This window comes from Leopardus geoffroyi, chromosome B1 (assembly GCF_018350155.1).
Source record: "Leopardus geoffroyi isolate Oge1 chromosome B1, O.geoffroyi_Oge1_pat1.0, whole genome shotgun sequence".
Classification (NCBI taxonomy): Eukaryota; Metazoa; Chordata; class Mammalia; order Carnivora; family Felidae; genus Leopardus; species Leopardus geoffroyi.
The window spans coordinates 75215527-75241034 of record NC_059327.1 but is presented as its reverse complement, the minus strand read 5'-3'; the positions used below and the strand labels follow the sequence as shown (position 1 = coordinate 75241034).

Below are 25508 nucleotides of genomic sequence, written 5' to 3'. Positions count from 1 at the left end.
AAAAAAAAAAAACCAACCAGATGGCCCCTTCTTTCATTTTGTAAACAATCCCCACCCCAAGAGCAATAATTCATGACATCATGGCGGGACCTAGCCTAAAGGGCCCTGACCAAAGTAGCTGAGATGCATCTCATGTAGTTTCCCCTTTAATCCAGCTTCAACGGTTTTACATGAGCAATTTGCAAAGGGATCACGGATTCGTTCGTGTGAAGATTTGCCGTTCACTCGCATACCACACTCAGTAAAACCGTAAGCAGGATAAGTATGTCCCTTCGGATCACATCTGTGTGTCCTTCCAGCTTTCTTGCATCCGTACTTCCGCCGCCGCCTCCATCTTCTCCCCATTCATCAGGCTTCTCCTGCCCTTTCTTCCTTCATCCCCTACCTGCGCCCAGTGGCTCACAGATCTCACCAGATCCCTGAGGTGCCCACAACTGTCACCAAGCAAAGTCCAGACGTGGATGCACAGAAGCCCTCATCCCATTGTCTTTCCTCTGTCTTAGAGACTGAACACTCCTGGGGAAATGGACACTCCTGCATCGGCTAGGCCACCACAAGTTCATGGTCCCCAGCCTCCGCAGGTCCTCATGCTGCCCATGTCGCCTTCCCCTGTCCTCGGAGAGTTCGCTTCTCTGTGCCCCTGGGTGGCCACTTCATGTCTTCCAACACTCTCACCAAGGCTCCCGCTCGACCTTGATTCTCTCATACTCTGCAGACACACTTGTCCCCAACTTCAAGGTCATCAGGCTCATTCTCCCACAACATCCCGCCCACTTTCTACAAACACTTACACATGCATACCCCTCTGCACCTTCAGGCTCAAAGGCGTGTTCCTCTTTCTGTGCCCTTTACTCTCCCCCTTGATGCCTACTGACACACTTTGATGGCTATCCTATTTCATTTTGATGAAATCTCTTCCATCTCCCTTTAAGCCCCTAATTATACTCAAGTTTCACGCCCCACGTCTTCCTCTAGTCACTTCAAAACTTCCTGTCTTCCACTCTCTTCCAGACGTCTTGCTGTCTACACATCCATTCATCCTCAGCTCTTTGTCCTCTGGTTTCTGCTCCAACCCGCCACAATACTAACATTGCTGTTGCCGAGGTGGCCCACGACTTCTCTGGCAGCAAATTAATAGATTAGTTGCAGTCCTTTTCTTACTAGAACTTCCTGAAGCATTTAAGAATATGGATGACCCCAGGGTGCCTGGGTGGCTCGGTTGGTTAAGCATCTGACTTCCGATTTTGGCTTAAGTCATGATCTCACGGTTCAAGAGTTCGAGCTCTATGCCAAGGTTCTATGCTGACAGCAAGGAGCCTGCTTGGGATTCTCTCTCTCCCCTCACTCTCTGCCCCTCCCTCACTCGCTCGCACTCTCTCAAAATAAATAAATTTAAGAAAAAGAATATGGATTGCCTTTCTTTGAAGTGTCCCAATTCTTTAACTTCCATGTTACATTCTCTATTCTTCACCATCCCTCAGAAAGGCCTCCTTTCTTCTGCCTATCACAGGCATGTGGGGTAGGCACATGGGGTATTCTCCAGGATTCTGTTCTGACTCAGAGCACGTCTTCCTCTGCCACACACACACCCTGGTGAAGCTCATTCTCTTTTGTGGGACCTGCAAAGAACTCCTAAGTCCCTCTTTTTTTTTCTTTAAATTTTTAAAAAATGTATATCCAAATTAGTTAGCATACAGTGTAACAATGATTTCAGGAGTAGATTCCTTAGTGCCCCTTACCCATTTAGCCCATCCCCCCATCCCACAACCCCTCCTGTAACCCTCAGTTTGTTCTCCATATTTATGAGTCTTCTGTTTTGTCCCCCTCCCTGTTTTTGTATTATTTTTGCTTCCCTTCCCTTGTGTTCATCTGTTCTGCGTCTTAAAGTCCTCATTTGAGTGAAGTCATGTGATATTTGTCTTTCTCTGACTGCTAAGTCCCTCTTTCTAATCAAGATCTTTACCCTTATCTTCTCCCATAGGCACCACTAATCCAGTATTACCAGAGCCACAATCAGGGACAATTTTCTTGTAAAAAAACGACCTCTTCTGCACTTTGCTGATGACACTGTGGCCTCATTGCAGGGGTGGGGATGTTGCTCCCCTACTCCCCTATGCTCAGGCATTGTAATCACCAAGTCCCTCCCAGTATTCATCAAACCTATCCCTTCTCTTCCTGCTCTCCCTGCTACCACTCTCTCCCCTGGTCCAACACCACAGCCTCCCAGATGTTTGCCCCATTTGCAGTCCTTACCATCTTCCACCCATCTGCCAGAGTGGCCCCTTTGAAAGGCAAAACTGCACCTGTCAAGTCCCTGCTTAAAGGCCTTCCATTGTTTCTCCCTGGTCTGGACCCTCTGTGGGTCATAAAGGTCCTGTGTGACCAGAGGGGATGCTCCTTCTCTGCAGCCTTGAGTTCTTTGCTCCAGCACCAAATCACCAGGGCGGTCTCTTCTTTCCCCATGTACCTTGTCCCCTTCCTCTTCCTCCTCTGCTCATCTCTTCACTTGGCTGACTCTTACCCATCCCCTTAAGACCAACAAAGTTTTGCCTTCTCTTCTTTCCTCCTCCATAACCATTTTGTATGTGTTCTCACAATACCCTGAGCCTATCCCCACTGTACAGGTTGAATTCTGTGCCCAAAATTGAAAGTTGAAGTCCTAAACCCCAGTTCCTCAGAGGGGATCTTATTTGGAAATAGGGTCGTTACAGGTGTATTTAGTTAAGATGAAGTTATACTAGAGTAAGGTGGGCCACTAATCCAATATAACTAGTGTATCCTTATAAAAAGGGGAAATTTGGATATAGACACACACACAGGGGGAATGCTATGTAGAGATGAAGGCAGAGATTGGGAAGATGCTTCTACAAGCCAAGGGATGCCAAAGATTGCCAGCAGACCATCAGAAACTAAGGGAGAGGCCTGGAACAGATTCTCCTTCACAGACCTCAGCAGGAATCAACCCTGCTGACACCCTGATCTCACACTTCCAGCCTCCGGAACAGTGAGACAGTAAATTCCCATTGTGTAAGCCACCCAGTTTGTGGTACTTTGTTACTGGGCAAGTCACGACGGCCCTAGGCAACAAATACACCCACCATTGTACTATCATATTGTATTGTCATTGTTTGCCTGTGTCCCTCAGTCCCCAATGAAAACTTTGTGAGGGCAGGAAATGTGTCTTATTCTTCTTTGTATCCCCAGGGCCAAAAACAGTGCTGACAACATAAAAAGACTCAAGTATTTGATAAATGAATTAATGAAAGCGCAACGTTCCAGAAAGGTCAAAATAGCTGAAGACTAAGAAGATTAACTGATTTCTGCACCTCAGCTCCTTACATTTCTGTTTTTTTCCGATGGATTATTGTTGATGTCCATGGCTTTCTGTTCCTCATGGGTGAGTATGCTGGCGATTGTCCAGTCGACCTTCCTGAGGAATGTTGTGCTCTTTTCTGCCCATTTTGTGCCAATGGCTGCAGGTCCTGCTGTGCGGCCCTCTGTCTGGGTTCCAGCTCTCACTAGGTTCTGGCCACTCTGCTCTGTTCCCTGGTCCCTTCAGGCCTAGAGAAGGTTAGGACATCTCACTGTCGCTAGTCCCATGGGCTTCATTTCTTGTTGTCCCCTTAATTCTGCCCACTCCCCTGGAAATAGTTTCTCCATTCAACTCTGGTGAGCCATCTGTTTCCTGCTGGGACCCAGAAGAATAAATACAGTCAGTAAGCAGGCGGGTAAGGACTAAGATGATATAAACATGATGCAAAAATAATTGCTTGGTTTTTTAAAAAAATAATCTTTTTAATCCCATTGCTTAATTCCTTTCCAGTTCTGTTTTCAAAGCATCACATACCTAGCATTTTTACATAAAGCCTGCTATTTGACCTTATCTGTGCATTTGATTAAATATAGAAACTATGTTTAGTTTAATTTGACATTTTATTGAGTACCTGCAATTTTCTAGGCACAGCGATGGACGTTGGAAATCCAAAATGGAAAAAATCCTGTTTCTGCTCAAGAAGTTCCAGAGATTAGTGAGGGAGACAGACATTTCATCGACAGAGCATGGGGCCGTGGGAGCCCAAGGAAGGCACTGTGCCTGGCCTTAGGGGAAGTTCTCACATCTGCATTAACACTATGAAATAGCTCCTCCTCATCTAAACATCTTGAGTAATACTGGTCCTTTGACTTCAATTGTTTTTCATAAAATCATATCCAAATTTATTTCATCAGAGAAATGCCTTCTGTAGGCCAAATACACATAGGATGATCATTTAACGTGTTTTGGGGTCAAACTTCTACCTTAAATTTTCTCTTTTCCTAACGTTATAGGTCCCTTGTGTTGGAAAGGACTTTAAATGATCACCTGGACCAGCGATTCCCAATTCTGGATGATCACGAGAGTGGCATTTTAAAAACAGCAGTTCCTGAGCCTCAGAGCCATCTGCTGAATCCAAACCGTAGGGGATGAGAGGGAAATGGGACAGAGACACACCTGGAGATCAGGAGTTTTTTCTTTTTGAAACCCTTGTAATGATTGTCCTGTTCAGTCTGGTTGGGAACCATTGTTTTGGATTAGCTCTTATTTATAACAACTGTAAGTTAGACAAAGGTTCTTCCAAATGTGGCTCCTTGGCTATTTGAGTGTGTGGTACAGGCATAGAAATAAGTACATGTATATCAAAGGGATATGGTGGAGAATCAAAAAAAAAAAAACAAACCTTTTACATTTCTCATCAGTTGACTTTCTACCCTTCAATGGGGAAAAGATTAGCCTTTTTTTAAGGAATGGTGCTGGGACAACTGGATATCTACATACAAAAGAATGAGGTTGGACCCTTACTTCACACCCCATATGAAAGTTAATTCAAATGGGTCAATGATTTAAATATAAGAGCTAATAAAACTCTTAGAGGAAAGCATAGGCATAAATTTTTGTGACCTTGGATGAGGCGATGGTTTCTTAGATATGATATCAGATGCTCAAGAAATAAAAGAAAAATAGATACATTGGACTTCTTCAAATTAAAAAACGCTTATACATCAAAAGACTATCAAGAGATGAAAACATAACACACAGAATGAGAGAAAATTTTGCAAATCATATATCTATTAAGGAGTTAATACCGAAAACATATTAAGAACCCCTACCACTCAACAACAACAAATATACCAAAACAACCCAATATAGGAAATAGGAATATAGGAAATATTCAGACTAGGCAAATCCACAGAGACCAGAAAGGAATTTAGTGATTGCCAGGGGTTGGGGTTGGGGGGAGGGGTAAACAAAGGGTGACAGCTAATAAATATGGTTTTCTCTCTAGAAAGATAAAAATGTTTTAGAATTTGATAGTGGTGACAATTGCACAACTTTGTGAATATACTACAAAATCACTGGATTGTATAGTTTTAAAGGATGAATTTCATGGTATGTAAATTAAATCTCACTTTTTAAAAATTTATTAATTTTAAAAACTACCTGGGTATTTGGGGCCCCTGAATCTGCTTTTGAAACAAGTCTCTAGGAGGATTCTTAGGCACACTGAGATTTGAAAACCACAGTACCTCATTTGTATCACTTCATCTTCTGAAAATTTGAAGAATTTAAAATCTGTTAAAGAACAAAACGAAAAGCAAAAACCAGACTACCCAGGGCATAGAAAGTGATCATTTATTGAACAAATATTTAGCTGCTGCCTACTGTGTAGGCATGCTGGGCCCAATGAATTAATCATATAGGAGTTCAGAGTTAGGAGGGGAGTAGACAGGCAAATAGTTGCAGTACAGAAAGACAACTAGGACACTGGCTTCAGTAGAGATTTGTACAGAATAAGGCAAGGTCAGTAAGGAGGCCCAGGGTTGGCCTGGAGTTGCCAAAGGATGAGGCAGTATTTGAGTTTAGGCTCAAGCTCTGGGTACATAGAAAGGTGGAAGGGAGTAAGAAAGAGAGACAGGAAGGCCTTCCAGGCAGAGGAATAGCATGTACAAAGGCACAGAGATTTGGAAGAATTTGGTATACTAAAGCAACTGTAGCAGGTTGAAATAAAATGCCCAGGGGAGAAGAGGCAGGAAAGAAAGCAAAGAGTTAGTTTCTTGTACATGGAAGAGACACTGGAAAATTTAAAAAAAAGGAGGATACCAGTCCTAGTTTGGGAAGATCAGTCTGACAGCAGGGTGGGAGATTGGGCCAGAAGAAACAGGGGGGCTGGGAAGCAGGTGGGAGGAAGTCTTTGTCTGAAATGCTGAAGATCCAAACTAGGGCAGTAGAAGGCAGAGGCGAGAGATGGATTCTATACCTATTTAGAAAGGTATACATACAGACCCTGGGGATAGATGGAATGCATTATAGGATGGTTAGCCTCATCTCTGTCCTCTACTCATTAGATGCTAGGAGCATTTCCCCAGTTGTTAAAGACAAAAATATCTCCATAAATTTCCTGGAAGAAAAAACTGAGGGACAAAATCTGCTCTGGTTGAGAACCCAGATGTCCAGTTAACTAGTCCCAGTTAACTGAATCCTGCAATGGGGTATGGTCGCATTTGTCTCAAGGTGAACTTTTAATGCAAAGTGCTTTTGAGTGCTTAGATGATAGGAAGCTGGGTTAGCTTGAGATCACAAACCTAGCTGTGTGCTCATTTTTGTGCTTGTCTGCTAATAAATGTCTGTCCGTGAGGCAGAATCTGGTCTGAGGCATGCTCTGATTGTGAGGTTGTTGGGGAAGAGACCTATAGCCCCTATATTCTAACATTTGAGAGATGCCATTAGCTACCCAATGCAGAGTAATTGTGACCAACCATCCTGACTTTGGTCAGTTTGCAACAGAATTGTCAAAAATGGTTTGCTGTCTGGGGCGCCTGGGTGGCGCAGTCGGTTAAGCGTCCAACTTCAGCCAGGTCACGATCTTGCGGTCCGTGAGTTCGAGCCCCGTGTCAGGCTCTGGGCTGATGGCTCAGAGCCTGGAGCCTGTTTCCGATTCTGTGTCTCCCTCTCTCTCTGCCCCTCCCCCGTTCATGCTGTGTCTCTCGCTGTCCCAAAAATAAATAAACGTTGAAAAAAAAAATTAAAAAAAAAAATGGTTTGCTGTCTTCTGGTTGGATGGGTGACACCATTCCCTGAAATAGAGAGTTCCCAAGAGAGAGTGTAAGTGGCTCAGGGCAAGAAGGAAGATGCAGCAGTGCTAGCTCCAGGACGAAGAACTTCTAGAATGCAAAGAATGGATTTCTTCTGGGTTTCTCAAGTGATGGGTTTATAGGAATTCTTACCCCAAAGTCATGGGCCTATGATGATCACAGTGTGACCCAACTATGGCTCTGCCCAGCTTTCATGACAGGCAGATTTCCTCAACAAGGAGCTCCATTTTGATGGCCATGGTAGCCAAGTAATAGTCACAGAATGTTTGAGTGGCAAAGGAACTTAGGCCCCACCTGTCATCGCTCACAATATTTCTGTGCCCCATATGAGCTAGATCTGCAATCTGTCCACATCTGTCTGCTTCTACCACTACCCTGTTCCATGCCACTGTCGTCTTCTATCTGCACTGCTGCAACAGCCCCTAACTAGTGTTCTAGTTTATTCCTTCTTCCCTATTCTCCACAGAGCCACCAGAGTGATTATTTCTAAGTACATCATCTCCTGATGAAATAACGGTCTCCCATTGCATTTAGAATAATTCCATAGTCCTTATTCATTTTACAAAGCTCTGCAAAGTCTGCCTCCCAACCTCATCCAAGCCTTGTTCCTTCATTGAACTGCAGTTACAGTGGCCTCTTTTGGTTTAAGGGCTTTTTGGCCCTTAGATCTTTCCCATCTGAGGCTTTGGACTTTGATGGTCCCTTTTCCAGAAGTGCCTTTCTCCAGATTTTTCTGTGGCTGCCTCCTTCTCATCCATCAGGCTCAGCCTTGATAATGTGCTCCCAGAAAGCCTTCCTTGTCTAGAGAATCTCATGGTATCCCCATCCTCAGTGTCACATCACTTTCTTACTCCTTTGCTACTACTTTCACTGCAGTAAATTACCTCGTGTGTTAATTGACCACTTGCTCCTCCCTCTAAAATGCAAATTCCTTGAGAGCAAGGGATTGCCTAGATCTTGGTCAGCATTTTATCTCACACGGCCTGACATGTGACAAGTGCTCAACTGATGTTCAACTGATATTTGGTGAATAGATGAGTGAACTTTAGGGTTTGTGCCAGAGTAAATCTATTTGACTTGTTAAGTGCACACTGACGGCCAAGACAATATCTCTCTGTATCCGAGTCTTCACTAGAAGTTGAGAAATTTGTCTTTACTGACTACTATGAAGGCCTACTTGTAGGTGTCTAATCATTTTGGAACCCCCCCCCCCCCCCACCTACCCTCAACCATCCATCTGCCACACAAGAGGGGAGATGTCCTGCTTTAAGACAATTCATTCTTGGGTCTTTCAGACTTCTCAAAATTATTTCTCCTGTTGCTATGGTTCTCCTTTATCCCTCCCTCCCTTCCTTTCCTTCTCTCTCTCTCCCTCTCTCTCTCTCTCTGGCTTGTTCCTGAAAAGTCATGTGTTAATTGTATAGCTTAACATTGAATCATTAACTTGTAATTTCAGAAGCCTTGTGATCCAGTTCTAAAGGCTCTGATTGGCTGCACTTGAGCTTTTGGCTTCTTTGTGAAATGATTAATGATCTGTAAACAAACACTTACATAGGGTGGTTAAAGTACCCGCTATTTAGAGGCCCCTTGTGGTGAATCCTTTTTGTAAATGGAAGAACTATCAGCTTTATCTCCTCTGTAAATATGGATTTTCCTATTTTGGAAGCCGTGTTGGCTACACCTGCCCCATTTATATGAATCTAAAATGTGCTGCTTCCTCCTCTCCCTTCTTTTACCTGATTATTCCATCTGGTCATTCAATACACCTTCATCGAGCACCCACTATGTGCACAGAGATTAACAAAACAGCTCCTGTTCTCAATGTTGCACCATCTGACAGGGGAAATGGACAAGACGATGATCACACAACAGTCTGATATGAGGAAAGAGCCTCTAGTTAAGCCCCAGGAGATGAGAGAGTGCCTTCATGATAATCCTTGAACTTTTTGGGAGAAGATGAGTAGCAGGTAGCCAAGCAGATGGAAGTGAGGGGCCAAGTAAGGCAAAGAACCTTCACATGCAAAGGCACAGAGGTATGAGAGAGGAGTTTTTCAGGATAGTTCCAGCTGAGGGTGGGTGTGGAACACTAAAGGGCTGAGGCTGGAGGAATAAGCAGCAGCATGCACCCACATGGAGGAGATTGCTCTTAAGGTGATGGAGGACCATTAACAGGTGTTACAGGGGACACATAGGAGGCCATGGACAAAGCTACACTGTTAAAAGATTACTTAGGCGGCTCTTGTGGAAAGTGGATGAAAGGAAGGGTAGGATTGGTGGCAGGGACACCTGTCAGAGGACATTGTTTTAGTCCATTTGGGCTACTATAACAGAATACCGCAAACAGGATGGTTTACAAATAACAAACATTTATTTCTTACAGGTCTGGAGGCTGGATGTCCAAGACCAAGGTGCCAGCAGATTTAGTGTCTGATGACAGCTTGCTCCTTCATTGACCACTGCCTTCTCCACGTAACCTCGCATGGATAAAGAGGTGAGCTAATTTTCCAGAGTCTATCTATGTCACTAATCTCATTCATATGGGCTCTCCTCTCATGACCTAATCACCCCCCAAAGACTACCTCATAATAGAAACACATTGGAATTTGAACATACGAATTTTCTGGTGTGGTGTGGCGGGGTACAAACATTCAGAGCATAGCAGACATCACAGTTGTTCAGATAAGAAATAAGGAATCTTTAAGGCAGAGATTTTTACCCTTGGACATTGTGGCACCTGAGGAGGGAAGTCCACACTGGGCTTTGGAAAATCTAGAAACCCTTTTATGAAGAATATGATGTTTCCATGAATATTTTCCTGAGAAGACCCCTAGGTTTTATCAAATTTACAAAGGGATCCATTACACTGAAAACAAGGCCACAGCAGCAAAGATAGAGAAATCAGATGTGATAGGAGAGAGACTTAGAAAGATACACCAAGATGCATGACAAATGGGATGTGGGTGGAAAGAAGAGGAAGAGGTTGAGGCTAAAGATCAAGCTTCTGCGTTAGGCTAGGATTGGGAAAATCGTATACCTTTTACCTACAATCCCAGAGAAAACACAGTTTGGGGGCATGAAGTAAGAGAGGAGAAGGAAATAAATTAATCATTTACTCATCAATTATTTATTGAGTTCTTACATTGTCTCAAGTCCTGTTCTAGGTGGTGAGGATTCAGCTAAATAAAGAAACTTATATTCTAGTGAGCTGGGTAAACAGACAATAAACACATTCATGTAATATGATGGTAGCTTCTCTGAAGAGAAATAAAGCTGGGTAAGGGCATCAAGAGTGATGAGGATGCTATTTTGATAGATTAGTCAGAGAGGATTCTATGAGCAGCTGGTATTTCAGCAGAAGCTTGAGTGAGATGAGGAAGAGAGTTTCGTGGCTATCTGCTCTGGGGCAATAGCATTTCAGGCAGAAAAAGTAACAGGACAAATGCCCTATGATAAGTGTATCCTTGGCTTATTGGAAGAACAGCAATGAAGCCAGTTTGACTTGAGCAGAGTAAGTCATGAAAAAAGTCTAAATAATGAGGTAGACAAGGGAGCTAGAAGTTAGACCATTTAGACCCCTGGACTTGAAAGATCATGGCAATAGTCATGGATTTCTTTTCTTTCTTTCTTAAAAAAATTTTTTAATGTTTATTTTTGAAGGAAAGAGAGACAGAGCATGAGTGGGGGAAGAACAGAGAGAGAGAGGAAGACACAGAATCCAAAGCAGGCTCCAGGCTCTGAGCTGTCAGCACAGAGCCCAACGTGGGGCTTGAACTCACAAACTGTGAGATCATGACCAGAGCTGAAGTTGGATGCTTAACCGATTGAGCCACCCAGGTGCTCCTCATGGATTTTTCTTCTAAGTGCAATGGAAAACCATTGGAAAATACTAAGTAGGAAGAAACATCCAACATCAGTTTGGGACATGTTGAATTTGAAAGGCTCTGTGAGACATCCAGGTGAAGGGATGCGGTAGACATTGGATATGAAGCCACAGAGGGTTGAAGATTTAGAATATTTGTGAGAATCATCATTATACAGATGGAAGTGGAAACCATGGGTGTGGATGGCTTTGCCTTGGAATGTTGTAGAGTGTGCTGAAAGGGGAGGAACTTGAGAACACCAGCAGTTAAGGGGTAGAGAGAGGAGAAAGAATTTATAAAGAAGCTTGAAAAGGAGTGGCAAAAGAGAATGTAAAAAATTCAGGAAGAGGGAGCTCTCAAAGTGATGGGGAGAGATTTTGAAGGTTGATAGTCTCAGATGCTGCAGAGAGAATAAAATAAGAGTATGCTTTGCATTCCTCAGTCTATATAACAGTACAGAAGGATTGGAGGTGGAAAAATTATAGTGGGCTAAGGAATAAATAAATAAGCAGTGGTGACTCCATGTAGACATCAACCCCAATTGATGGGCCTGGCTCAGATACTTTAGTGCCTACATTTTCTTGGCCATGTGCATTGGGCTGATGGCCAAGCTGTAGGCTTGGTTATCAGGAGGACAGAACCAAAATATCTCATGCCAAGTAGTAGACTGGTGGACAAATCAGGAGGTTGTAATCATGGAGTCTGTGTAGATTGCAGAAAATATAAAACCAGGAAGATTCTGATAAAGAAGAGTCAATGAAAGAGTAAGGGTCTAAAGCTCCTGATTAAGCTTGAAATGTAGGTAAAGTGGGCATAACAGGAAGTCCAAGGGTGGAAGTCCAAGGAGATACTGGAGGTAAAGATTTTAAAGGTGATGAGGGGAAAAGCTGAGAGTGTGGTTCTAGGAGAATATGGGAAAAGTGCAGCAGAGATGAAGTTCACTGGCCTCAAGGAGAGAAAAAATAGTTCTGCTAATGTAGGCCAGTGACTGTAGGCTAGTAGATTACAAACATGACAATCTACAGAAGATGGTTTGTCTAAACCATTTAGTGAGTCCCAAGAAGCATTTTTTAATGGATTGAAACAGAAGTGAACAAAAAGTATCAGAGTGCATCATTCTTAATAAAATACGAATGTTTCAAGAAATTTTTGATTTAATTGTGTGTGTGTGTGTGTGTGTGTGTGTGTGTACTGGGTCAAAATATAAAATTTATTTATTGTTGTGGGTCATGATACAAAAATTAAAGCTGAGATGATACAAGCTCCAAAACACAGTTTTTGCAAGAAGGTGGAAGGGTGTGGAAGAAGAGACAGGAAGCTTCAGCCTGAGCATCTTGTGGCCTGGGCCAGAGCCACATGGAGTCCGGGAAAATGGGCAGTGATCCAGAGATAGAGCTGCCCAAGTTGTGAGTACTTGGTTTGGACATGCCAATAAAGGAAGCCATTTCTCCAAAGTCTGGAAGCTCTAAGAGGTGAACTCTCCAGAACAAGGTGTGATCATTACAGATGGTATTATTTGGGGATGTAGATTTGAGTCACAATATCCAGGAGTCATAACACTCAATCAATCAAAGGCTCTCATTTTGAGAAAGACTCAAGTTCTAGCTTAAATTTAGCTCTGTCAAAACACAGCAGAATCTGCTGATACAGCTCTGTGAATGCTGCTATAGTTTCTTAGGGCCTTCACCTTCAGGGTCTTGTATAAGCAGAGAGGGTGAATGTTGAATTTTGCCTCTGAATGTAAATTTCACTTGACTTTCCCCTTTTAGAGCCCTTATAATCTACCACCCTCTCTTTTAGTCTCCTATTTTGTCACTGTGTTGTGTGAAATTTGCCTGTAGTACTATGAATGTGGGGACTAAATACTTGGGTTGGGTTGCAAGAATGAAAACAAGAAAGAATGGGTCTTAGATTTCCCAAACATGGAATCCCTGGTGTTTGCAGATGCCATGTAGCGGAAACTGATTGCTGTTCTGAAAACCCATTCCCAGTTCCTGCTGAGCAAACAGCCAACAGGCTGAGTTTTCCCAGCCTCCTTTGCAGTTAGGAATGACCATGTGACTAAATTCTAGCCAATGGAGGGTGCATGCAGAGGTGATAGGTGCCTTCCTGTTTTCCCATCTGTAGGCTGGATGTTGATGCCAGGGCAGACTTAGGAGCCTCATGTTGAAGATTAGCCTGAAGGACCCCTTTCACATCTCTCTGATCCCCACTTTGTTGGACTTTATGCAAATGAGAAAGCAAGATTTTCTTTTGGGGTTTATCTGTTATTGCAGCTAGTATTACCTGATCCACTCCACCTGGTTCTGGCACATACTTAGATGGTCAACCCTGGTGACAAAGGGATATCCATGTTCATTTATAGTTTGCCTTTTGATCTGAAACAAATTGTTGAGTTCATTCGCTGTCTACACAGAGGCTTATCCTAGTGTTTTGAAAATAAGTTTTCTTAGCTCGGTTTTCATTGTAATTTGTGTTTTTATTTTCTCAGGGTCATTGAAAAATCAGTGCTCCCTGCTTTCCTCACCCCCCACTGAAGTCCAGAGCAGATACTTACTCAGCTGATTATTAAATTTTGCCTTAAGAAATTATTTTTCCTCACTTTTGGAAGTCTTCAACTTAATTGACAACTGGGACAAATCAAGTGTTAGTGGAAATCTCCAGTGATTGTGAATAATAATGGCAGTTGCCATGCATTGGACAATGCAAGATAGCAGACACCGTGCTAGGCATTTTGCACACATTATCATGAATCTAATAACCCTGCAAGGTGGGTGTTAGTACATCGTTTAGTGATTTTGAGCGGAATCTGAGAACAACTACAGGACTAATCAACGTCACACAGCCTGTGATTGGTGGGAGCCAAGATCCAAATCAGACATAACTGGCTCCAAAGGCCATTCTTGATGCATTTGCTTTCCAAGTATGTGCTTTCCAGTTGCTTACCTTAAATGTCTGCTCATTCCTTTTTTCTCCTTTCCTTCGAAACTGAGTTTCCTGGCTCTGCTCATTGACTGGTTAACACAGTGTACCCTGAATGCAGCCAGGGACACTTAATTTTAACAGAGGAAATAGAACTCAAGCCATTCAGGGCAGGTTGCTTCGGGGCGGCCTTGATGGGTATCAGGATATATAAATGTTTGCATAGTTCTTCTGGCAAACATGAGCTCGCACTGCTTACTGTTAAAGAGGAACAGCAAAAGCCATCACCTCTCAGGCTCCTCCATGTCTGTCTGGTGAAGTAAGAGTGCTGGTGCACTTGAGGGACCCGGAGGGCACGTTCCACGCCACGGATCTTTGCACCTCCACCCTCACCTCGTGCCTTGCAGAGGCCTGAGACCTGACATGTGTTTGTTGAATGAATGTTGAATGAGTTGCCAAGTTTGCATTTGATGATGCTTTCTATTAAAAATGGGGGTGCATGCTGAGTAAGTCAGGGCCAGGTGACCAGGAGGCACCCTCGGGTGGGAGGAAGGAGGGTCTGGCTGGTTGCTTTATGAGATGGTCATTTCAAGGCTTTTACCGGATTGCTACAAAATGGCTTTGCCCATGTTTCAGGACTACAGACTTTTGGCTTTCATTTGAGTTCCCCTTCTTCTTTTATTTTTTTTTTTTAATATGAAATTTATTGTCAAATTGGTTTCCATACAACACCCAGTGCTCATCCCAACAGGTGCCCTTCTCAATGCCCATCAACCCACCCCCCCCCCTCCCACCCCCCATCAACCCTCTGTTTGTTCTCAGTTTTTAAGAGACTGCTATGGTTTTTGGCTCTCCCTTCTTACCTCAGGCAAGTTTCTTGACTCTCTGGGAATAAAATTCTGCCTGTGGGTGAGTTGGCGCTGTGAGTCCTTTCCAGTGCTAAGACTCAGCCGCTTGCCAGCTGGCTGTGCATCTAGGGGCACGAGGCTCAGTCCTCTGGAGCTCCTATTCCTTAGAACAGAAATAAGATTGATGCTATTACCTGTACCGCAGGCTTACTGTAGAGGCTAAATCGCCCCTGTAAAGCATTCAGCATAGTGCTTGGTACCTAGGAAGCACGCAGGGAATTGGGTTACTGCTAATGCCCGTGTTTACTAAACTGGACTTTCAACCTGTGCCCTCAGTGAAGCTCTAACTCATCGAGTGAAGGACAAGTTCTTCGCTGGCTGCACCGGGGGTTGGCGCAAAATCAAAAGGGCTGTGCTTCGAAGGGCTTGGAGTTTATCTTCAGCATTTAAATATTGAGACTCACAGACCTTGGGCAAGCGACTTGACTTCTCTCTGCCTGAGCTTCCACAAGTGGAAGGAAGGAGTGGACGGGAAGGAATCTTCTCCCCTAGCGTGTCCATGAGTCTCGCTGTTGGCTGGAACACAATTACAGACAGAGGAAAGAATGATTAGTCACCACCCCAGTAAACATAGGAAGGTTATCATCTCGTTTTATTAATAGACTAGGCTATGCACGCCATAAAAATAGGGTAGCTCCACATTTTAAGTTCTTCGAGTTCTAGTTTTTGTTGCATCCGATGAAATGTGCAAAGAGAATTGTGTTATGTATGGACTTTGTACAATGGTCTTCTATCTCACACTGCAAATCAATTACTTATTAACTTTTATGGCCAAGGAAAGAAAAATATATTACTATTCATTTTAGCCTTTTCCTTATCGACTCTAAGAGTACAATACTAGTTCTTTGAGAAAAAAAGCGTTATATTCTTTCTTTCGTTACAAAGGATCTCTACCACATCACAAAAAAAATTAGAATGGATAAAAAGCAGGGAAAAGAAGAAGCCTATCGTACTACTCAGCCACTGTTAGCATTTAAACATTCTACTTCCACTTTTCTTCTGCATGTTTTTACACCGAGTATTACAGTTTTCACTAAACACCATATAATGAGCATGTACCATGTTACAACATAAAGTTCATAATAACTTTTAATTGTAAAATAATATCCCAGGAGGTATGTCCTGGCTTCTTCTACTATTTGCCTATTCTTCTCAGAAGGCAATAGAGCCAGAGCAGGGGATTGGGCGCCAGGGCCAGATTGAGATGCGGCTTTGACACTTTCTAGCATTTGTGACCGTGGGCAAGACCCTTAATCTCCCTCCAGGCCTCAGTGCCCTCTGAAAGTGCGGGCTCTGCAGTACCAGTCTCACCGGCTGCTGTGAGGACTGGATGACATCATGTTGGCCCCTCTCCGGTGTCCGGACAGTAGTAGGGTTCACGGATGTCGGTGGTTGCCGCTGCTTCAGCCCGCACGCCGATCTGGGAGATGATTTGATTTCTGTAAACATCCCCCAAGAAAACACACATCAAATATCAGGCCATGTCACTTCATCTCTCTGGGCCTGGCTTCTCATTTGCAGCGTGAAGTGGTCGGACTATAAAGTGTGACCTCGAAGGCCCCTTCCGCTCCGATCGCTACGCGCTGCTCCGTCATCACTAGAAGCAGCTAGAACTACTGCGGGGAAATGACCTGTGGAAATGTTCAGCCTTGCTCAAGAAGAAAGGACCCTGCAAGGGGCCTGAGGGCTTGTGCACATCAGTTTCTCTTTTTGTTCCGATAAACATTTGACATTTGTTCCGGTGCCTTCCTTCTAAAGGCCTCTTCTAGTTTGGTTTGTGTGCTCTTTAGATCTCCATTTTTCAAGCGGGTTCAACAGCCAGAGTGCTCACCCACGTTTTATTTATCCATTTCACATTTCTAATGTCGCTTCGCTGCTGTCATCATTTTCCTATGTGGTCATTTTAAGGAAGATAAATTGGACCGCAAATCTCAGTAGAACAGGCGTTGCTCTTAGTCCCCAAGGGACAAAGAAGATTTTTCTCCCCCCACTCTTAACACCACCTGCTCGTACTCTCCCTATGAAATTTCCCAAGAAGAATTTTTAATTAAAAAAAGAAAATTCTGCGGCCGGAGTAGTTGGATGGGCCCTCTCCCTGGAATGTGCACTGTTACCCCGAATACTCAGATTCCCCAAACCAAGTGCCAAAAGGAATGGAACTAACCTCACGTTAGCATCGGAGCTGACACTGCAAGGAAACAGATGTCGTTAGCATAGAACCGCCACCTGCCACCTCTGACATCTTGTTCCCAGGCTATTTCAGTGAAGCCAGCCTTCCTGCTTACTCACCCACGGTGCTTCCTGGGTGGGCACATGATTGCATTAGAAAGGAAACATGGGATGGAGAAGACACCTGGCCCACATGGGCGCCCACTGTGTGGCAGAGTACAGCACAAGGTCAAGTATGCAGGCTCTGGATCCAGATGGGTTTGAATCCTTGCACTGTCCGCACACACTATGTGACCTGGGATAGGTTATTTAACCTCTCTGGGCCTCAATTCCCAACATAAGACTAACAGAAGAGTCTCTCATAAGGCGTGAGAGAACCGAAAGAGTTAAGATATGCAAGATATGTGGATTGGGCCGGGCACATGTTCAATAAACAGCAGCTTATAACATGAGGGACCATAGATTCTGTACTGAATGAATTGGATCATCATTTTAAGGGCCAGTCAGTAATAGTGGAAAGTGGAAAGTGTAGGGGAAAGGGTTTTAGAGGCAGACTTGATTTTGAATCCAACCTTCAGTTTGTACTTAACTTGCAATAAATTGCTGGACTTCTGGTACCCTCAGTGTTTTCATCTGTTAGATGGGAACACTTTATCTATCTTGGAGGCTGACGATGAGGACTAAATGGGAGAACGTATGTTAAGTGCTTAACACAGTGCCTGGCAGGAAATCGTGAGAATGTGAGCTCCTGACATGGCCCAGCAGATGGGAGCCAGATTCCTACCAGGGTTTTTAAAGGCAGGCGCTGTGTTTCAGTTGTTCCTGGTGTTGGTTTTGCTGATGAGAGCCTCGTCTTTGGTGTTCCTGGGGCTAGGGTCATCAAAGCCACTTTGAAAGTCTCTATTTTCCTGCAGCATCTCCTTTCTGGCGGGGGATGCCTGCCACATACCAGGGCAGTGTATGTGATTCTAGATGGCACTGTGGCTGTCTTGTGCACGGGCTGCTTTGTCCTTCTACAGACCGACCACCACCAGGAGCCCTTCTCTGCACACCATGTCCCCTTTCTACCTCTTAGATGCAGCCTGGCTTCCCTCCATCACTGAGAGATAAAATGTGCTCTTATAGCCAACAGGGTCCTGTTTCCTGTCCTCCCCTGGCTCACCTCTGTGGAGGGTTGGGACCTTGGAGCACTCATTCCTTCCTGGGACTATTTCTTCCCACAGCTTCTCTACCTACTGCTGTTTCGTTGCCTCCCCTTCTTTCTGCACCTGACCATCTCCCCCACCCCAGCATGCCCTCCCTGCAACCTCATCCCACTCCCACCTTTTCAGGTGAGCCTTCAGGGCACAGCTAAAACCCTATGTTTCTCACAAAGACTTCCAGACCTCTCCAGGTGCCAGGGGTTTCTCCTCTGACCTTCCAAAAGACTTAACCTTCATATTACTCAATATGTCTTTGGGAGAATGGATGCTGCATGAGTTTCCTTGTGTGTAGTGCTTCTCTAGTCCTCTGGTTCACAAGCTCCTTGAGGGCACACAGAGTATCTTCTGTAACAGAGGGGCTCTATCAATATTGGTCTTAGTTGATACATTATGAATAGCTTTCATTTGTTGAGTGAGGTCAGGGCATGTATGTATGCATGTATGTATGTATGTATCTATATCTATCTATCTATCTATCTATCTATCTATCTAATCTATCATCTATCTATTACCCTGTCATCTGCTTATCTCTCTATCTTTATCTACTATCTATCTTATTTGGTCATCACAATATCCTCTGAAGTGGCTATGACTATGTTGTTCATTTTACACTTGAAGAAATTGATTCAGAAAGAAAAAAGAACTTGACTAAGCCTAAACAGCTAGAAAGGAAGAGAGCTCAGTATCAGAATTCAAGCACTTTTACCAGAGATATACATGAAACAAGTAGTCTCTAAACTCTCTCTACTGGGTATATGTGTTTCTTTGTCATTTATAAATATGTATCTACCATAGTATTAATATATTTTGTACATTCGAATTTAAAATAAAAGGACAATCTAACTCTAAGTACAGACTGTGGTTTCTACATACCATCTCCCATTAAAAGGAATCTGCTCCTTGGAAAAGTCTGGGAAGTGCTCCTGGAGCATCTTGTCATACGAGAAAGCAAGGAAGATGTCAATTATTATTGGGGTCATGCCAAAAGGACTCAGGAGCCAACTTGAATAGGTTTCCACTGGCCAAAAATTAGGACACTTGCAGGGACCACAATGGCTTAGACCACATTATATATATGTAAATTCATACGTTTATAGCAATACTTAAAAAATACCGTGGTAATCACTTTTAGAAAATACTAGGTAAGGAACTAATTATTTTGAGAACCGGTAAAGCAAAAGAATCATTTGTCCTGCCTTTCCTATCAGAACTGTGCCTCTGGGTTAACAAAAAGCTAATGAGAAGGTTCTCCTTATGAAGTATTCCAGCTAATAAATGAGGACAGCTAGATAGAATTAGAATACCACATTTTGTAATCCCTAGTGAATTACAGGATTTGGCAATGATCATCACAGATTGCTGATATCACACACACACACACACACACACACACACACACACGACAAGCAAATATTATGTTCTCCCAACAGTTGTCTATAGCACCCTCAACAAAGTGTTCTTGCCAGAAATATTTAATTTGAACCTGAGGGAGTCTCTTGATTTTTCATTTATAGGAAATACAAGGGATAAAAGCACATGGTAAGTGATACCATGGAAGTATAATCAGCAGAATCCAGCCTCTGGAAGGTTAACCAGGAAAAATAATCCAAGTTTTTCAACAAAAATTTGCAAAATTAGAGAATAAGAGGTTGAGCGAAGAACCAATAGGGATTGGGATTAAAAGGGATATAAGGAACATATTTTCTCCATCACAACATACAGTCTTGGTTTGGATCCCAATTCAAACTGTAAAAAATATATATAGGACAACTGAAGAAATGTAAACACTGACTAGATATTAAATTATATGGAGAAATTATCATTGATCCTTCTAGAATATAAATATGGTATTGTGGTTACATTTTTAAAGAGGGAAGAATTTTTTTTTTAATTTCTTAATGTTTATTTTTGAGAGAAAGACAGAGTGTGAGGTGGGGAGGGGCAGAGAGAGAGAAGGAGACAAAGAATCCAAAGCAGTCTCCAGGCTCTGAGCTGTGATCATAGATCACATAGATCCTGTGGAAGGATCCTAACTTCTCCCCCATGAGGTCTGAAATACTGAAGACTGGAGGCCTGAGGGCCATTGATGTGCATGCTTAGAACAAAGGAACATTCACTGAGCCTAAAATAGGGAAAGATACTCCCACACAAGGCAAAAACCCCAGCATAGGCTGGGTGGGCACTTTATCTCTTGATAAAGAAGTGTTCTGGGAGGTGGTGAGGGGTGCCCAATGACTGCATGTGCAAGACTGCCTTTCCCAACCTATCAGGTGGCATTTGCTTCAAATAATGTGGGTGGAGAAGGGGGTGGAACAGGTAGGTGGATGAATAGAGGTAAACAGACTAGCCACGAATTGATAATTTTTGAAATTGGATGATGGTTATATGGGTACATGGGAAGTTCATTATGCTTTATATGTATTTATTTATTATTAAAATTTTTTTTAATGTTTATTTATTTTTGAGAAAGAGAGTGTGAGCTGTGGAGGGGCAGAGAGAGAGAGAGGGGGACGCAGAATCAGAAGCTGGCTCCAGGCCCCGAGCTGTCAGCATGGAGCCCGATGCGGGGCTTGAACTCACAAACTGCGAGATCATGAACTGAGCTGAAGTCAGACGCTTAACCAACTGAACCACCCAGGTGCCCTATGCTTTATATATATTTAAACCTAAACAGCCCCCCAAAATGGTTTTGTATTGATAGCATACAAATAAATCTAAAAAATTCAATGCTTTCTTTACTTCAAATGGATTATTTGGGGATAGCACACCTCTGGGTATGACACCCCACTGTGGAATCCATTGCTCTAGTCTATGTGGCATCATCTCTCAACCCAGGGTCCCACAGGGACATGATCTTTTCTTTTCCCCCTAAGAACCAAGCAAGGTCTGCCTTTAATGTAAAAGAAAGACACCATAACACCCACCTTGCCAAATTAACAGCACTTAAAAACTTCCTCTCAGGAATTTCTCCATTCTTTGCAACCTGCATCCCTTTTATAACAATGGAAGGAATCTGCTCTTCAAGATCCCTGCAAAAGGAAAGATTTGCATTGTTTAAAGGGGAAAAAAAAAATCTGATGTTTAAGAAAAAAGAAAAAGACAAAGCTCTCCTTCAAGAAGTAACAACCCTGCCAGCTTACTCTGGGTGTGAAATAATGCCATTGGCAATGAGATTGGGGTGTTCTATCACAGTCTCAATAAACTTTCTCTCCCCTGGGTAGTATTTTATAGTTACTGCTTCTATGCCCCGTTGGCACAGGCATAATTTATTATTTGTTTACATGTTTCATATACTCTGCTAAAGGTGGAAGCCAGTGATGCATTATTACCGAGAACGTCAGCGTGTGTGTGTGCCTGTGTGCGTGCGCACACATCGAAAGATTCAAGATCTGACAGATTCTGAAAGTCATGAACCATCTACTTTTCATAGCACAAGTGGCCTCCCCAGGACTACAGGAGCCTCCCTGGGCTTCTGGCTTCGATCAAATGTGCACTATGTCCCTAGTTTCTTTTTTTGTTCTCTGAGAAGGAACAGGACAATCCTATGAAAATACAGGCCCCCTGTGACTGTTCAAGTTCTCTCTTTCCTCCTTTGACTTACCTTCCTGTATGAAGATTAAATTCCTCCCACTCTTGGGCAGAACGTGTGTTTGTGCAGCACTTTCCTGGAGACAACCGAGTGAAGGCAAGAAAGCAGGTATTAATGTCTGACCTGTTATCTGCATAGGAGACCCAGCAAGGTCAGGGGAGTGTTCAAGTTCAAACAGCCAGAGAGGAATCCATCCTGGGCAAGCTCTGATGGGACAGGAATGACCGCATTTGCCCAGTCACTTCCCAGCTCTCTGACCTAGGGCAAGTCACTAACACCTCAGGTTCTTCACAGTTAAAAAATGGAAATGATAGTATTTACTGGACGGGGCTGTTCTGAAATGGTAGATTATTTTAAATGCTCAGCAGAATGACTGACATGCCATAATTGTGCAATAAATGTTACCAAAACTAGCGAACTTTCCAACGTATTGTAGTCTATAAAAGCTCTGGGATCTTGTAATAATAACAGCAACAATAATAAATCACTTATAGAATAATAAGAAGAACAGGTGTCTTAGTACATGCCAGACACCCATTTGAAGCACGTTTGATGAATTAACTCATATTCATCACCACAGACCTATCTAGCAGGTATCATTAGTACTCCCATATTACAGATGAGGAATACACAGGGCTGTTAGATTTAAGTAACCTACCAATACCCTTGCCTTTTAAAAGAATTAGCCCAAGCTTGAAGTGATTTCTTGCTCTGGCATCTTTCTTGTCATCTTTCAATGCGTGTGGACCTGTACCTGCCACTGGGGTCTCCAAACTCCCTCTCTGCACTTGCTGAGATCTCCCTTTTGCCTGCATACACTCCCCAACTTCCACAAGGTCGTGATGTTGACAGTTTCATGGGCCAGGGGTTCTTTTGGAAAACAAAGCTTGGGGGAGAGTAGCAACTTGCTCAAACCCACTCAGTGAGCTCTGAGGGTCAAAACTACATTCTTATCCTACTGCCCATGTATGTGGGAGGCTGTAAGAGAGCAGAGGGTCTAGCTGCCGGCAGACCCCAGGCTTTCCTTCAGGAGCCACTGAGCCTCTGCAGTCGTCAGGACCAGAGGTACGAAAACACTCAGTAGGGGGCACCTGAGAGCCCAGATGGCCACTAAACCAGGCTAAAAGCTGCTGGCTCCCCTCCTTGGAGACCCAGCCGACTGGGAAGGGCTTGGAATTTAATCCTCTGCATTCCATTCAGGGTTCCTGTGACATAATAAAGCCCAAGGAGGGATCTCGAGTGACTTGTCAGCAGAACCCCCAGAGGGATTTTCTATAGATAGCCTGGGCGTGTCTTGAGCACTGAGCTTGGTCCCTCGCTGTGGGAGGAAAGTGCTTTTATGCCTGGGCTGGGCAATGCCCTGTGTGGCAGGTGGGTGGGGTGGGGGACCAGCCAGGCACTGTGCCCGAAGGACTTTGTAAGGCTCAGAGATGTGTGAGAGCAAGGGCGGGGGGGGGGGGGGGGGCAAGGGAACCCAGGCCAGGAGAGGGAATTCCAACTATGGCGTTTTGGAGAAAACTATTTAGTTATTTGCCCTCACTGACCTCACCCCACGTTGGAACTGCTGCTGCAACGAGATGTCCCAAATACTGAGCCTCACACAGCCTTTGATGCTGGCTCTGAAAAGATTCCGTGGCATGAGCCAGGCTCTCTTTGGGGAGAGAGGCGTGTTTGGAATGTTGGTGTGCCGGTGCTATGATTGGAGGTTTGGGGTTTCAGAGTTCCTTAATTTGCATGGCCATGCTGCAGGGTTATTACTTTCCACAATAGAGGGTTGGAATTTGAAACTCTGTTTACCTTCCAGATTCCAAACAAGCAACATTCCTATCAATAATGGCACATAAATACCGGCACGATAGCAAAGAATCCTATCATTGCTAATATTTTTTTCATCCTGTCTGCTGGTGGAGAGGAATTCTCAGAAGCCATGCATATATTTTACATAAAATAATAGCTAAGCTGCCAAGGACTTTAACGATATAATTTCATCATGGGATTCTGGGCTCTTTGGTTTACGCTGCCATCAGAACCCCAAGACAGAATTAATTCATGTAACTGGGACAAGCCCAAATGTTGTTTTTCCATTCCCCTCATAAGTGAACTCAAACTATCTTAATTGCCCAAACATTCGCTGGGTAGAGTATGAAATAGAGAAAAGCCTGTCTGATGTATTTGTTAACTTCACAATAAATTCATTGGCAGCAATTTACTGTTGTTAAAAATGCGAACATTCAGGGGGTGCCTGGGTGGTTCAGTTGGTTAAGCGTCCAACTCTTGGTTTTGGCTCAGGTCATGATCTCCCGGTTCCTGGGATCGAGCCCCATGGCAGGGGAGAGGGGGAACTCTGTGCTGACAGCACAGAGCCTGCTTGGGATTCTCTCTCTCCCCCCCCCCTCCCCACCCCTGCTCCTCCACCATCTCTCTCTCAAAATAAATCAACATTAAAAAATTAGAAAAATATACGAACATTCAGGTCAAGCAGCCTGGGTTTGAATCCCAACTTGGCCTTAAAGCTGTGAAAACTTGAACGAGTTCTTGATGATCTCCAAGCCTCCATTTACTTATCTGCGATGTGTCCTTGCTAACGTCTACCTCTCAAGGTAGGTGAGAGGCTGAATGCAATCAGGATGGATGGAATGGGTGCAGATAGTACCTGTAAAAGGTCCTTTCGTACAGTGCCTGCGCACAGTGACTGTCAATACGTGGCTGCTTTATTATTAGCTCCACAGCAGAAGCAAAACATCCCTGAAACGATTCCCCGACACCACGAAGGTCCAGGAATCTTAGCCACTTCCAGCCAGGAGCTTCTCTTTTTAGCCCCTAAATTCCCCAGATGCTCCACATTTGTGAATTGTATTATTCCCAGCCAGAGGGAGCAGGGCAGCAGCCCCCACCCTGTCTGGAATCCCACAGCACCTCTGAGATTTTGACCAAGCACAGCTGCCTGTTGCAAATAATTTAGGAAACATGAAACAGAACATACTGCAGTTTCACAGAAAGGTCTGAAGAGTGAACTTGCTGTATCTGTCATGCACCTGCTTGTTTCTGCAGAGGAACCAAAGCAGGGCTCTGCCCTCTTACCCTGCAAGGCAGGAAGCAGCAAATCCTCAAGTGCAAAAGACGGGGGTCCACGAAGGTCCCAGTTCTCCCTAAAGTCTGTCACAATGCTACTGTGTCCACGGTGTCTGGAGGGCTTCTTTGTAGATGTAAACACAGTTCCTGCCTGTAAGTAAATCTTAGCTTTGTGATAAAAAAAATTATGGCTTCCAATCTTGCCTCCACCATGTATTAGCTGTGTGACCTTGGGCAAGGAACTTAATGTTTCTGAACTTGTTTATTAATATCTGTGAGATGAAGAGAATGTTAAACCCTTCACTGAGTGGTTGCGTAGATTAAGTGACTTGTTATATGTAAAATGCCCAGGACAGCTCCTGGCATATGGCAGATCTCCCACGAACCTTGTTTCCCTCCCAAATAGCCAAGAAGACAGAAAGAGAGAGGTTGACCCCCTATGCCTTTCCTCATCTCAGGATGGTATATAAGCCTCAATTGCCAGGCCGCCTTTGAATCTCATATCTTTGTGGGGCATACGTATGTATGTATATATGTACGTAATTATATTTGTTAATCGGCCTTTTTATGGTAGGGGGTCTCAGCTAAGAATTTAGAATGGTAGAGGAAAAATTCCTTTTGAAATTATTCTTCCTCCTCTACAGTGTCATCTGCCAGG

The 25508-nt window shown here is 43.8% G+C and overlaps 1 long non-coding RNA gene across 2 annotated transcripts; it reads right to left on the bottom strand.

Annotated features, from left to right (window-relative positions):
• Nucleotides 1–3236: 3236 nt before the first annotated feature.
• LOC123591433 lies at nt 3237–21218 on the bottom strand. 2 transcript variants are annotated; one of them, XR_006709319.1, is made up of 5 exons: nt 21114–21218; nt 16130–16257; nt 15227–15334; nt 14774–14921; nt 3237–3688 (listed from the first exon to the last, which is right to left on the bottom strand). It is a non-coding gene; the product is annotated as an uncharacterized LOC123591433 (long non-coding RNA). The 2 variants fall into 2 exon arrangements; XR_006709316.1 differs by having other exon boundaries at nt 3237–3685.
• Between the last annotated feature and the right edge of the window lie 4290 nt (nt 21219–25508).